The following is a 14,600-nucleotide window of genomic DNA, read 5'->3' as shown; positions in this document are numbered from 1 at the left end:
AATGTACTCTACCGCAGGCAAACTACAATTACAGAAAAAAATATGTTCTGCAAATAATTTGATAGAACATAATCCGGACTTAGAATAGCCAACTCTGATCTTACACATATCCCAACAGTACCAGTGGGGCGATTTATGTTCTGCAGATAGCAGTTAACGCCACCGCGCTTTTTGTTAAAAATGATTTATTTGGGATAAAAAAGCTCAACTTGTGACGGCTTACCGTGCTAATTACTTCGTCCTGTAGTATCTAATTGATTACAAGTTTCGTTTCACAGTTTAGAAGTATGAAAATATGATATGTAGAAACTTTTTATACGGATTTCTGCGAAGTTTTTATTGGTATTAGATATAACTATACTTTTGGGAATACAAAATCCATAATATATGATTAAAGATTTTATTGAATTGTTAAAAGCACTTTCTACATACTCTTTGACGTACTAGGTGATTCATGAACCGTGTTCTCATTCTCTATTGCATCTGGCGACCAGGGTTAACGCAGTTGAGAGTTGCGATTTCTCCAGATTACCGCACAAGGCGTATTGAGGAGAATTCTGCCGTTCTCAATTCAAATTACTTTGACAGGGATGTCTTACGACACGGGTAACGATACGTATTTAAGAAATGTTCATTCAGAACTATTTCCGTAAATAATGACTCTTCTTTCCTTCCTTCTTTATCTCAGTTGAATCAGTTACCCACATTGCCAATAAATCAACTGTCACGACACAGACAGATCGAGAAGCGAGTGACGCATGAAAGAAAAAATGAAACACAGCACACATACAACTCACGAAGGACAGGCTGTATCAAAAAGAAACATCCGATTTGGCACATCTATATTTCTGAAACTAATAAATACATACAGTAAATTGTGTTTTTTGATGAAAGGGAAACTCAAAAAACTTTTTCTCATTCCATTTCATAGGTGTTCAATATGCTCCCCTTGAGATTCACGGCATATGTCAATGCAGTATTCAAATTGTTCCCACACTACAGCGAGCACGTCTTGAGCGACAGCTTCCACAGCTGCTGTTGGGCGATGTCTCAGTTCATTCATTCTTGTTGGTAACGGAGGCACGTAAGCAGAGACTTTTATAAAAGCAATAATCACAGTTAGGTCTGGTGACCTCGGAGACCAGTAATGTAAGGCTGAATTGACATTCTTCAAAAACAGTCGCTGAAAATGATGAACAAAACTCTATAACAACAATACTGGTCGTTGCGGAGGGCGGAGACCTGAAAGGGGAAATACCGAGGTAATTGGCGCTCGGCGCTACCAACAGAAACTGCATCGTTTAACTTCATCACACAATATTGACTTTGCAACTGCCACGTCGCCGGCGCTTGCGGAAATGAAAAACACAGGGAAGTCGACTTGAAGTATTCCCCGGACAAATCCGATATGTGACGAAACCGAACGATGGACCCATCAGACACCTTTTACTGTGCCACTTACATGCGGTTACCATTACTAGCAAAGTGGTTATCGGGATGCGTGAACGTGCATCGTTTTCAGTTGTTGCTCTTAGGGGGGATAAGCAGACAGCTAGTAGTTGATGTACAGACTATTTAATAATAAATCAGTAGTTAAATATACAAATCCAATACCAGTAGTATATTTACAATCTGCAGCCGATATTTTTACAGGCAGGTACGTCGATGCTTTTACCTTGTCGATATTTCTGGAGCCAGTAATGATATTTCATTTAAATATCGATACATCGGATTCGTGATATTTTCAAAAATAACAGAAGTCCTAACGCCAACCGACGAGATTCATCGCAATCGGAATGATGAACTCCTGTGAGAAAATCTTCAGATAAGACACACACTGCTTTGTGGCATATTACGAGAACGTGTACAGGCCATCATTTAAAAACTGCGGTACAGAAAACTGTGTGTAGTTGGGTGCCTCGAATGCTCACTCCTGTTACGGAACAGACGAGACTGGACATCTGTCAATAATTTCTTTTGCGTTTTGAGCGTGAAGGTGATAGATTCCTTAACACCACTGTGACTGGTGATGAAAGCTGCGTTCACCATTTTGACCGCGAAAACAAGAGAGAATCAATGGAGTTCGGCTACAAAGGATCACCATGCCACCACAGCAGGCTAAGTCCTGCTCACGATGTTGTAGGATGTTCAAGGTGTGCTTACACGCACTAACAATCTCTGCAGCGTACGGCGAGACTCTCATAAAACTGAAACCACAAACTGGAAGTGTTCGTCCACAAATGAATACTATCTCCTTCAACAGGAGAATGGCAGAACACATACGAGCGCAGCGACATCTGCAACAGTGCGTCGCCTTGGGCTCGTTGTCATCGATCACGCTCCATGCAGTCGTCACTTGAGTACTCCAATCTTCACCTATTTCCATAACTTTAAGAACATTTCGAGGACTTTACTTTGACAGTAAGGAGTAGTGCAAGCAGAGGTGTGTTCGCGGCTCCGTCAACAATGTCAAACATTCTACAGTGACGATCTCAACAACCTGCTCTCTCTTTGGGAGGAATGTGTTCATCGCCAGGGTGACAATCCTGAGAAATAAATATTTAGGCATGAGGAATAAAGATGTGCAATGTTAATGAATCTGTGTCATTCAAAAAGCTTTAAGAGTTTTCACACAAAAAAATGAATTCGTCATTAATTTTCACCACGCCATCGTACAAGCGTAGATGCTACAGCGTCCCAGGAGTGGACGACGGCGCAATACACAATGGTCTCCCTTTCGAGTTACATTGTCACTTTATTGCTAACTGCGACTCCTTTATTTCTTAGCGAAATCCAAAGCACTTTTATTCTTCTGTTACTTTTTTCAGCTTCTATCCTCTCAATGTTGTCAATTATAATAGCGGATGATGATTCAGTGACTTTACTGATAATCGATACCGTCGTTTAATCAACATAATAATTACTACGTATTATTTTCTTGAAGGTGCATTTAATTTCCGGTGATACTCTTGAATTTTTCTATTCACGCTGAAAATTTTCCGCCACCAATCCCAGTAATTAGTGTTAGATGAAAATTTCTGGTGGTACGGTACAGATAAAATTGGATGATCCGTATGTTTTGTTCATTCATAGAAAGTTTTTTTTCAGTCGTTTGTTGAACACAATTCGGCTCTCTTGCCCAGTTCAACTGAAACTTGTAACGTTTGACCAATATTACTGACTCATGACAATTAATATTATAATTTGAGTAGTTAAACGGTTTCTAGTACTTGGAGACGTATATTAAAAATACGTCCCATTGGGCAGCTATCTGGAGCGGTGTTACATCAAGATTCTTAAGTTGGCAATAGGAGGAATATCGCAGGCACAAGTGTATTTCGGCGGACACGTAATGTCTGAAAAAGAGCGGGAAGCAGTTGAGCGGAAAGATCATTTTGAGCGTAGTGCTGTGTTAAAATGTGTATTTTTATCCTTATATCCCCTTCCGGTATCAAGGAGAAGATCATTCCGTACGGACCACAGTATTGTGGGACACTGTGAAAACCTACCCGAGCGTCCGCTACAGGAGACTACAAGGAATGCCGCCTTCTGAATCTAATTTTAGCAAATTGTCCACGGTAATACGATGACACGATAACGCAAGCCTGTGCTGTTACCTAAGAGGAATCCTATCGTTTATAGTCAAATAAATTGCTCTAAGAGAGAGAATCCACCGTACTGTGCGAGTTCCACAGCTGACCAAACGACATGAAGTACAAACTGCATGCAACAACATTGATATTCGTGCCGATTAATGCGTATTAAACTCATCAGGAATTGCAGAACTTGTTAAAACACACCGACGGCAGGAAACGGTGGCGTTTAAAGCGAAAATAAATGACAGAACTTTAAGATTTAAGTCCCCGACTGCAACGAGGATATTATAGTGGAGCCCTAAGTCGGAATGGGTAAGGACGGGAGAAAGAAAAGAATGGCATACTTGGCTCAAAAGATCCAGCCGATATTTTCCTTAAACGATTAAGGAACCCATTGAAAACCTTATTCTGAACCACCGTCTTTCTTTATGCGACCAGAGGGCGGTAACAGACGGGCCATTTCGCTCGGTCGTTAAAAGCACGTAAGGCGGCAGTTCCCTTCTGCTGAAACCGGACTGTTAGCGCGCTGGCGTTGTATTCTCACAGTAGGCAGCTATGTGGGATATATGAGGAGTAGCTACGGGAGCATGTACATCTCATTACTGCATTAGTGCAGCCGACAGACGGCGCTACAGTCAGAAAAACCGTGTCACGAAGCCGGGTCCTTTTCCTGGCCCTCCTAATTACTTGTGAGTCCCATAAACACGGTAGTGTTCCTGTCTCCTTCCGCAGGAGACGGCCTAGTATAAGGGCGTTGTTAGGTGTTCGTAGGCGACTGTAGTGAGAAGTGTCAAACTAATGAAAAAAACGAGAAATACTGGATAAACAATACAACGGATAGCGATTAGATACATGTCTATTGCTGATCGCTAACAACGTGTATGTGTATGTGTGTGTTTGTGTTTGTCAGCGTTCTGATAAACTGTAAAGCATGTGAAGGAACTTAGGATAAGTGTCCTGCTGTAACTCTTCCATTATGTAGAGACTACAGGATGAGGTTGTAATTAAACCTTCGATACTTGAGCCAGTGTAGACGGATAAGTATTTACTGTATGGGTACCAAACTTGTAGGAACAATGTTCAGACTGTGCACTGCAGGATTTGTGTCGTTAGTGCTGTTTTAGAGCCGATTGTATAAAGCATTTAACCTTAGGTTAAGACAGAAAATGACCTCAGATCAAACTGAACCTGGAAATTTTGATGTATAACGTTAATGCTAGATCATATCGTCGTAAAATCGGATCATGTTTGACTGGCGAAAATTGACGGTTCAAATTCAGGCTCAACTCTAATCGTCAGTTTATAGTGTAGTGGAACTGCGATTCATCGCTTTTGTTTTTAGCAGATACCAACTCAAATAATGAAAAAAGTTGTTATTAACACAAAAAATGGAAAGTAAATATTTTACTACGCCTTTCCGCGCCGCTCATGCTCAAAATGCTTTTTTTCGATCTGCGACGTTATGTTAAGGAAATTACCAGCTACCGTTTGTACTAAATGATCAATCTCATAACAGCTCTTGGAAGACGACTCGTAATTTATGTGATTAGTTCAAAGGCATTTTATAGACACCTAGCACCAGAGTAGGAAAGGAAAATTAGAAATATTTGCAATTAATTTTGACTGTAGCCAATAACGATTCAACATCACTTTTACTTGTTCTCTTTGGGATCGGGTTGCAGTAACTACGCAATTCGTGTTAAACTTTAAACTACCGATCGCCTCCTTAAACTGCTACTGCAATTCCAAATGCATTGATAAACAGAACATAAGAAGGTATGTTGAAGTAAACTAACCACTTTTTTCGCTCACTTATGTCTTTATATTGGCCCTACATAACTGCCAGCAGCAAATCGTTTTCGTCTTTAGAGAAGTTGGACGATCGCTCCTTTTTCTGTTTGCTTGCTCCCATGGTTATACCACGACACCTTCGACAATAAATACTACGTGTCTGCGGTGTACGATAAACATCTGCTTGCGAAGGGCCATAATTGTGTCGATAGCTGGTTTCAGCCGTGTTGCCAAGCATGTTACGTGCTGTCTAATATGCATCGACCCTTAGTGTCACGATTCGCCGCTAGACACCGGTAGAGCAGAGTGTCGATATTTCAAGAATCCCGAAAATTTGAGCCTCGTAAACGAATACTAGGTGTAGAAGTAGGAAACCGGACTTTGGCTGCAATAATTACACGTCTGTTGTTTGAAACTGATAAACAATTTTTCAATCAAAATAATCTCTATTGCTATTTATATGTTTCTCCCACCTCTCTGGCTGGCTAAGATGCAACACAAAAAAAAGATCAAAAACAAAAAAAAGGTCTTCTTTCAAGCGAACCAGTCACGAATTCAAGCGTTGTTCAGCGAGAGCGTGTCCCAGTGATGCAAATTGCAAATAGATGATAATGGGACGGATCCGAGTCTGTGGAATAAGCCGCATGCCCTAGTATGTCCCAACTGAACGCCTCGATCGCTTCCCTGACCCGTTTTGCTGTATGTGATGGGGAGTTATCATGGCGCAATATGACTTTGTGTTGCCTTTTTCCATATTCCGGTCCTTTTTCACATAGTGCCCGATTTACATCGGTAATTTGCTGTTGGTAGCTATCTGTGTTAACGGTTCCACCAGGTTTTAGCAGCTCATGATAGATGATACTCTTCTGATCCCACCAAACGCAGACCATCGTCTTCTTTCCAAAACGATTTGGTCTTGCACTGGATGTCGATGGTTCGTCTGGCTTCATCCATGATTTACGATGCTTAGGATTCTCAAAATATATCAATTTTTCATCACCTGTCTCTATTTTATGGAGAAACGACTTTCTTTTGTATCTGGTGAGCAGCATTTCACAAGTGGTCTTTCAATTTGCTTGCTGTCTTTCATTCAGTTGATGCGGAACCCATTTTCCCACTTTCTGCACGTTTCCCATAACTTACAACCGAAGAGAAACGGCTTTCTGCGTCACGTTCAAATATTCCGCGAGTTTCTGTTGAGTTTGAGTACCATCTTCGTCTAGAAAGGCCTGCATTCGCTGTCTTCAAACTTTTTCGGTGGTTTCCTGCGCTCGTCGTTTCTCAAGTCAAAATCAGCATTTTTTTTAATTTTTAGAACCACTCGAAACACCGTGTTTTCCCAAGAGCATGTTCACCGAAAGGTTCGAGAAGCATTCGATGCGATTCTGCAGCAGTTTTGTCAAATGATAACAGAAAATCAACGCTGTCCGCAAATCGTAGTTCGTAGGCACAAAACTCGACATGTTTATGGATTTGAAACAAATACCGATGTATGGAACTTGGGTTACTGTGTGTTGACATTCGTTGTCTACATCTACATCTACATCTACGTGATTAAACTGCTATTCACAATTAAGTGCTTGGCAGAGGGTTCAATGAAGCACCTTCAAGCTGTCTCTCTACCGTTCCACTCTCGAACTGCGCGCGGGAAAAACGAGCACTTAAATTTTTCTGTGCGAGAACTAATTTCTGTTATTTTATCGTGATGATCATTTCTCCCTTCTGCGAGTGCCAACAGAATGTTTTCGCAATTGGAAGAGATAACTGGTGATTGAAATTTCATGAGAAGATCCCGTCGCAACGAAAAACGCCTTGTTTAATGATTGCCACTCTAATTCATGTCTGTGGCACTATCTCCCCTATTTCGCGATAATACAAAACGAGCTGCACTTCTTTGTACTTTTTCGACGTCATCCGTCAGTCCCACCTAATGCGGACCCCACACCGCACACCAATACTCAGGAATAGGGCGGACAAGCGTGGTGTAGGCAGTCACTTTAGTAGACCTGTTGCACCTTCTAAGTGTTCTGACAGTTGATTGCAGTCTTTGGTTTGCTCTACCCACAACATTATCTATGTGAACGTTCCACTTTAGGTTATTTGTGATTGTAATCCCTAAGTATTTAGTTGAATTTACAGCCCTCAGATTTGTGTGATTTATCGCGTAATCGAAATTTCGTGGATTTCCTTTAGTACTCATGAGACTAACTTCACACTTTACTTTATTCAGGGTCAACTGACACTTTTCGGACCATACATTTTGCAATTCGTTTTAGTCATCTGATGACTTTACAAGACGGTAATCATCTGCAAATAATCTAAGACAGCTACTAAGATTGTCTCCTTTGTCGTTAATATAGATCAGGAACAATAGAGGACCTATAACACTTCCTTGGGGAACACCGGATATTGCTTCTGTTTTACTCAATGACTTTCTTGTATTACTACGAACGATGACCTTTCTGACAGGAAATTACGAATCCAGTCGCACAATGTTCCATAGGTTAATGTTTTGAAGAGTCAGCCTCAGTTGCTCAAATTTTCTGGTCTTTACCAGGTTTCGGCTAAATTATAAAGTTACTATATCCTACCAGAGTAAGGCACAGTCAACATTAAAATTAAAACCTGTAGTACCGTGGTACCATGTCGAATTAAAACTACTTAACTGAAGTCCAGCCCCGGCGTCTCTTCACTACGCGGTCGGTTGGCAGCGGCAAATACGTTGGCAACCTAACCTGGTAAAGACCAGAAAATTTGAGCAACTGAGGCTGATTCTTCAAAACATTAGTCAATCGCAGTTGCTGAAGGGGCTGCAATATGCTAAAAATTCTTATATTCCGTAGGCACGCAATTAGGTTAGAAGACGCTTGTGAGGAACGGTGTCGAAAGCCTTCTGGAAATCTAAAAATATGGAATCAATTTGACATCCTCTGCCGATAGCATTCTTTACTTCATGAGTATAAAGAGCTAGTTGTGTTTCGCAAGAACGATATTTTCTGATCCATGCTTACTTTGTGTCAATAAGTCGTTTTCTTCGAGGTACTTTTAATGTTAAACACAGTACATGTTCCAAAACCCTATTGCAAATCGACGTTAGTGATTTGGGTCTGTAATTCAGCGGATTACTCCTGTTTCCCTTTTCGGGTATTGGTGTGACTTGAGCAATTTTCCAGTTTTTAGGTATGGATCTTTCTGTGGGCGAGCGGTTGTATACAATTTCTAAATATGGAGCTATTGTATCAGCATACTCTGAGAGAAACCTGACTGGTATACAATCTGGACCAGAAGCCTTGCCTTTATTAAGAGATTTAAGCTGCCTAGCGGCGCCGGCCGCTGTAGCCGAGCGGTTCTAGGGACTTCAGTCTGGGACCCCGCGACCGCAACGGTCGCAGGTTCGAATCCTGCCTCGGGCATGGATGTGTGTGATGTCCTTAGGTTAGTTAGGTTTAAGTAGTTCTAAGTTCAATGGGAGTGATGACCTCAGATGTTAAGTCCCATAGTGCTCAGAGCCATTTGAACCATTTTGCTTTGCGACACAGAGGGTATCTATTTCTATGTTTCTCATCTTGTCAGTTGGAGGAGGACATTGGTGTTTAACATCCCGTCAACAACGAGGTCATTAGAGACGGAGCACAAGCTCGGATGAGGGAAGGACGGGGAAGGAAGTCGGCCGTGCCCTTGCAAAGGAACCATCCCGTCATTTGCCTGGAGTGATCTAGGTAAATCACGGAAAACCTAAATCATGATGGCCGAACGCGGGATTGAACCGTCGTCCTCCCGAATGCGAGTCCACCTCGCTCGGTCTCTTGTCAGTTGTTCTTGATTGGAATTCAGGAATATTTACTTTTTCTTCTTTGGTGAAGGAGTTTCGGAAAACCGTGTTTAATAACTCTGCTTTAGTGGCACTGTCGTCAGTGACTTCACCGTTGTTATCGCGCAGTGAAGGTATTGATTGCGTCTTGGCGCTGACGTGCTTTATTTATAACCAGAATCTCTTTGGGTATTCTGCTAGATTTCGAGGCAGAATTTCGTTGTGGAAATTATTAAAAGCATGTCGCATTGAAGTACGCGCCATATTTCGAACTTCTGTAAAACTTTGCACATTCTTGGGGACTTTGCGCTCTTTTAAATTTGGCGTGTTTTTTTCGTTGCTTCTCTAACAGCAATCTGATCCGTTTTGTGTACCACGAGGGATCAGTACCATCACTTATTAGTTTTTGTGGTACATATCTCTCAATTGCTGTCGATACTATCTCTTTGAAATCATTGCACAACTTCTTTGCGCTTACATGATCAGATCGGAAGGAGTGAAGACTTCAAAAATGGTTCAAATGGCTCTGAGCACTGTGGGACTTAACATCCGAGGTCATCGGTCCCCTAGAACTTGGAACTACTTAAACCTAACTAACCTAAGGACATCACACACATCCATGCCCGAGGCAAGATTCGATCCTGCGACCGTAGCGGTCGCCCGGTTCCAGACTGAAGCGCCTAGAACCGCTCGGCCACAGAAACCGGTTGGGGTGAAGGCTGTCTCTTAAAATGGCGTGAAGATATTTTCATGAGCTTTTTTAAACAGATATACTCTACGTTCCTTTTTGCCGTCACAGGAAGCAGATGGCGCTGCAGATGCGGTCTCACGGGCCATACACCGAAGGCTACCACCATCTATAGGGAAATTCCGATTTCATACTTCTGCACCTGGTAAATAAACAAAAAATCTGTGGTACGCGTACTTAGTTAACGTTTATGCTGCCACCTTGATGCTCGCCACTGGAATATGCCGTTGATGTTAAAACAAACCCACTGCATCAGTCCGATCCACTGGACCTGCGCCAACGCCTGCTCGCCCACTGCTCGCTACGACTCTCGCCAGGCGATGTTAGGCTGTTGTGTCTTTCGCAGCGCGGCCATCTATGAATGTCGCAAAATTCGAGCCGTTATTGGCGACATCAGGTCACTGCAGCAGTGTCGCGTTTGACGTTGACGAGCTGCACGGTACTGTAATTAATCACGCTGAGCAGGAAGCAACGAGGTTGCAGCGTAAACATACCCTTCCTTGTTTATGTATCAGTGACACCACCCATACGCTTCCCCTGGTTTTCAATCGTTTATACGAGCAATACTTTTGTTGAAAGTGGAGTTTTATGTTTGTTACTGTCGGTAAAGTACAATGTTGTGTTTCGTTTTCTTTGTGCTGTTAAATGTTAAATTAGAAGCATTGAAGCGACTTGATAAAGGAGAAACAATAAAAAAAAGTCTCGAACATGGTGTCGGCGAAGTTAGTGTTGGTGACTGGCGAAGAAACCAACTTAAACTGGAACAGCTTTCATCAAAGAAATGCTCTGAATCTTTTAATTGAAAAACTATAAGGAAGTAGGATTTCAACAGACAAGTGAGTCGTTGTTCATGCGGTTTACGCAACAACGACCGAAGGGGTTCCGGTTTCTGGCCCAGTCTCGCAGGAAATGAAATGAAATGATCGTATGGCATTGTTGGGCGGGAGGCCCCATGCGGGGAAGTTCGGCCGCCGTATTGCAAGTCCTTTTTAGTTGACGCCACTTCGGCGACTTGCGAGACAATGATGATGAAGGACACACAACGCCCACTCATCAAGAGACAGAGAAAATCCCTAACCCCACCGGGAATCGAACCCGGGACCCCCTGTGCGGGAAGTGAGAACGCTACCGCAAGACCACGAGCTGCGGACGTCTCGCAGGAGAACGCTTTGTTTTCCAGAAACCGGCTACAGGATGGAGCTGCGATTTGTCAAAACGTAGCGTTTCACGTGTTCGTCCCGCTTCACATCGCCTCGGAGTACTACTCCTTGATAAGGATATGACAGATTACAGAATTTGAGCAGTAATCTTGTATCCAGACTCGGAGGCACTGTGGCGTACTTTCATGACTCTGAACCAATAGCTGCGAATTTAACAAATGACTTCGCCACAGCCGTGCAGATGAGATCTTATTTTACTTTATTTTTACTACCAGTTTCGGCATTCCATTATGCCATCTTCAGGCCCCATACGCATCTCTAAAAAATAAACGATATTGTCATACTGGGGTATGTGTTCCTGGTTGTCGTGAGTTCTAAAAAAGAAGATGGCTCTGAGCACTATGGGACTTAACATCTGTGGTCATCAGTCCCCTAGAATTTAGAACTACTTAAACCTAACTAACCTAAGGACATCACACACATCCATGCCCGAGGCAGGATTCGAACCTGCGACCGTAGCGGTCACACGGTTCCAGACTGAAGAGCCTAGAGCCGGCCGGTGTGGCCGTGCGGTTCTAAGCGCGTCAGTTTGGAACCGCGTGACCGCTACGGTCGCAGGTTCGAATCCTGCCTCGGGCATGGATGTGTGTGATATCCTTAGGTTAGTTAGGTTTAAGTAGTTCTAAGTTCTAGGGGACTGATGACCTCAGTAGTTAAGTCCCATAGTGCTCAGAGCCATTTGAACCATTTGAAGAGCCTAGAACCACACGGCCACACCGATCGGCTCCTGAGTTCTAAGCCGTGCTTCCTTCGAAGACCTGATTGCAACCACGACATCCAGGAACATATGGCCCAGTATACCAATATCGTTCATTTTTGATAGATGTATATGGAGCCTGAAGATAGCATAATGGATGCCGAAACTGGTAGTAAAAATAAAGTAACTTCTCAACTGCACGGCTACTGGCGAATTTCATTGTCAAGTACTTGACCATCCGTTGTCCCATATTCACAATGGATCAACAGAGAATAGCTGTGAATGTTCGCGGTATATTAGCATGCATGCGCGTGTGTAAAGAGTGGAACGTGCGTGACAAATAAATATCACATGGTGTTTAAGGATTAAGAGGTGTTCCTCGGAGCGTGGAATACGTAATGAACGTGTCAGCAGGGTCTTTAAAACCCACTAAGCCGCCGGGACGCCTGCTGACTGTATTTCGCGTCGCTGCCGGCTGTTACCGCTTCTACTCCCTCACCGCCAGCAGATGGTAAACAGCTAAGCTGCTCACGTCGGGACGAGACCTCTTCCGCGTTATCACGTTACATCACTGTGCGGTGATTCCCCGCGAAACAGTTGCTAGGCCGCCCGCCCACTACTGTGCGACAGCTCATTCACCCAGAGCATGTGGGAGGGGGCAAGGACAGACTCGCGCCGCGTTGGCATCCGACGTCAGTATAACAAGTGTGGTACGTGGCTCATTTGTCCTTCATCTACATCTACACCTACATGATTATTCTGTGTTTCACACACAGGCCTCAGTGCTGGGCAGAGGGTGTTTGTGATTCCTGTAATTGACATATTTCGTCGGCATATTCTGATAGGAACCTAGCAGAATTCGCCATTTGCACCACACCAGCCACTGAGCGAGGTGACCCAGTGATTAAGAACAGTGCAGTCCTATTCTGGGCTATCATGGTGTAAATCCGCTTCCGTCCATCCATTTTTGTCATTTCCCATGTTTCAAATAGCTAGTTGCGAATGCTGGGTGAATCCTTGGAAACGGCACCCCAGATTTTCTTTCACAATTTTGTCCAGTTACAGCTCCGTCTCTAATGACCTCGCGCCACTTTGCTGTCGCTCAGACATGGTGTAACCGTTTTCATTTGTTTGACTTTGGAGGTGCAGGAGGGAGGACAGGAGTAGGAGGGGAACAGCTTTTTAAATCACAAATTTGGTCATCGTGGAGGGAGGACGACATGGTTTCTGGGCCATCACAATATGCAACAATTATCTGGATTACCCTCGAAAGTTTTCTACCGTCTGTTCCATGTATGTGTCACTGTTGTTAATCTGTAATTTGCAAATTCCGTGGCAGTTGGTAGTTTTCATGGTACAGTGTATTGAGGATTCTTCGTGCCACATTTACGGCTATAGCACTGGAATAATGATAAATTGCTGTCACTCGAAATGATAACCAGCGACTGTATGAGTACAGTATATCTATGGTTATGCTTTGAGGAACCAGTTAGGAACTACAGCGTTACACGTAAGACTGAGTGTCTACGTGTCTAGCCTCGTAGCTTTATCCCTCCAAGTGAAGTGACGTAATGATGAAAGCATTCTATTTGGATTTAGATCCAGCCAGCTCCAAGTCATAGAGAAGCTAAGTCGTAACGGCTGCAAAAATTTTGAAGAAATCGAAAAAGAAATGGGTCAGCATGTAGAATTAAAAATACAATGGGAATTCAATTGGTAAGTGCAGAGGAGCAAGCGTATAGGAGGAAAGAGTACATTGAAATGAAGTAAATACGAAGTGCAGGGAAGCTATGGGAAAATTGTTGCGTTAAAACTGTGAAGAAATCGAAAATAAGATAATAGTAGGATGGAGTCAAAATAATCATAGGTGAAATTGAAACCAAGAGCGCAGGAGGAATTCCATTTTTTTAAAAATGGTTCAAATGGCTCTGAGCACTATGGGACTCAACTTCTGAGGTCATAAGTCCCCTAGGACTTAGAACTACTTAAACCTAACTAACCTAAGGACAACACACACATCCATGCCAGAGGCAGGATTCGAACCTGCGACCGTAGCGGTCGCGCGGTTCCAGACTGTAGCGCCAGCGGCCGGCTTCCATTTTTAAACGAAGAGGATAGAGCGAGTGGGTGGAAACAGTACACTGAAGGCCTGTGCGTGAGAAGGAGTTGTCTAATGACGTGATAAAGAAGAAATGAGGGTTGACATGAAAGACACAGGATATACGGTAGAGTCAGTACAGTCATATTTCAACAGGTCTTTTTCAGACTTGCGATCAGGTCAGAAGGCTTAGATAACATTTCTTCTGAATTTCTAAAAGCACATGGGGAGGTGGCAACCAAACGGCTACTCTAGGCAGTTCAGTGAATCTGGAGACATATGAACAAACATACGAAATATTATCATCTACAAAATCACGAAGACAGCAGGGGAAGATAGGTGCGAGAACTTTCACACAGTCAGCTCAACGGGTCATGAATCTAATTGCTGACGAGAATAATTCACTGATGACGATCGGGTTTTGCTTTCGGGAAGATGTAGACGCCAGAGGGACAAGCAGAACTGTCGGATAACGGAGTCAAGACATGTTCATAGAATTTGTAAACCTGGAAAAACCGTTCGACATTGTAAAATGGTGCAAGATGTTCGTAATACTGAGAAAATTAGGGCTCAGTTTTAGGGAAAAACCAGTAATATAAGAGAACCAAGAGGGAACAACAAGAATGGAAAACCAAGAAA

This window comes from Schistocerca americana, chromosome 6, assembly GCF_021461395.2.
Source record: "Schistocerca americana isolate TAMUIC-IGC-003095 chromosome 6, iqSchAmer2.1, whole genome shotgun sequence".
In the NCBI taxonomy this organism is placed as follows: Eukaryota; Metazoa; Arthropoda; class Insecta; order Orthoptera; family Acrididae; genus Schistocerca; species Schistocerca americana.
This window is presented reverse-complemented; position numbering follows the sequence as displayed.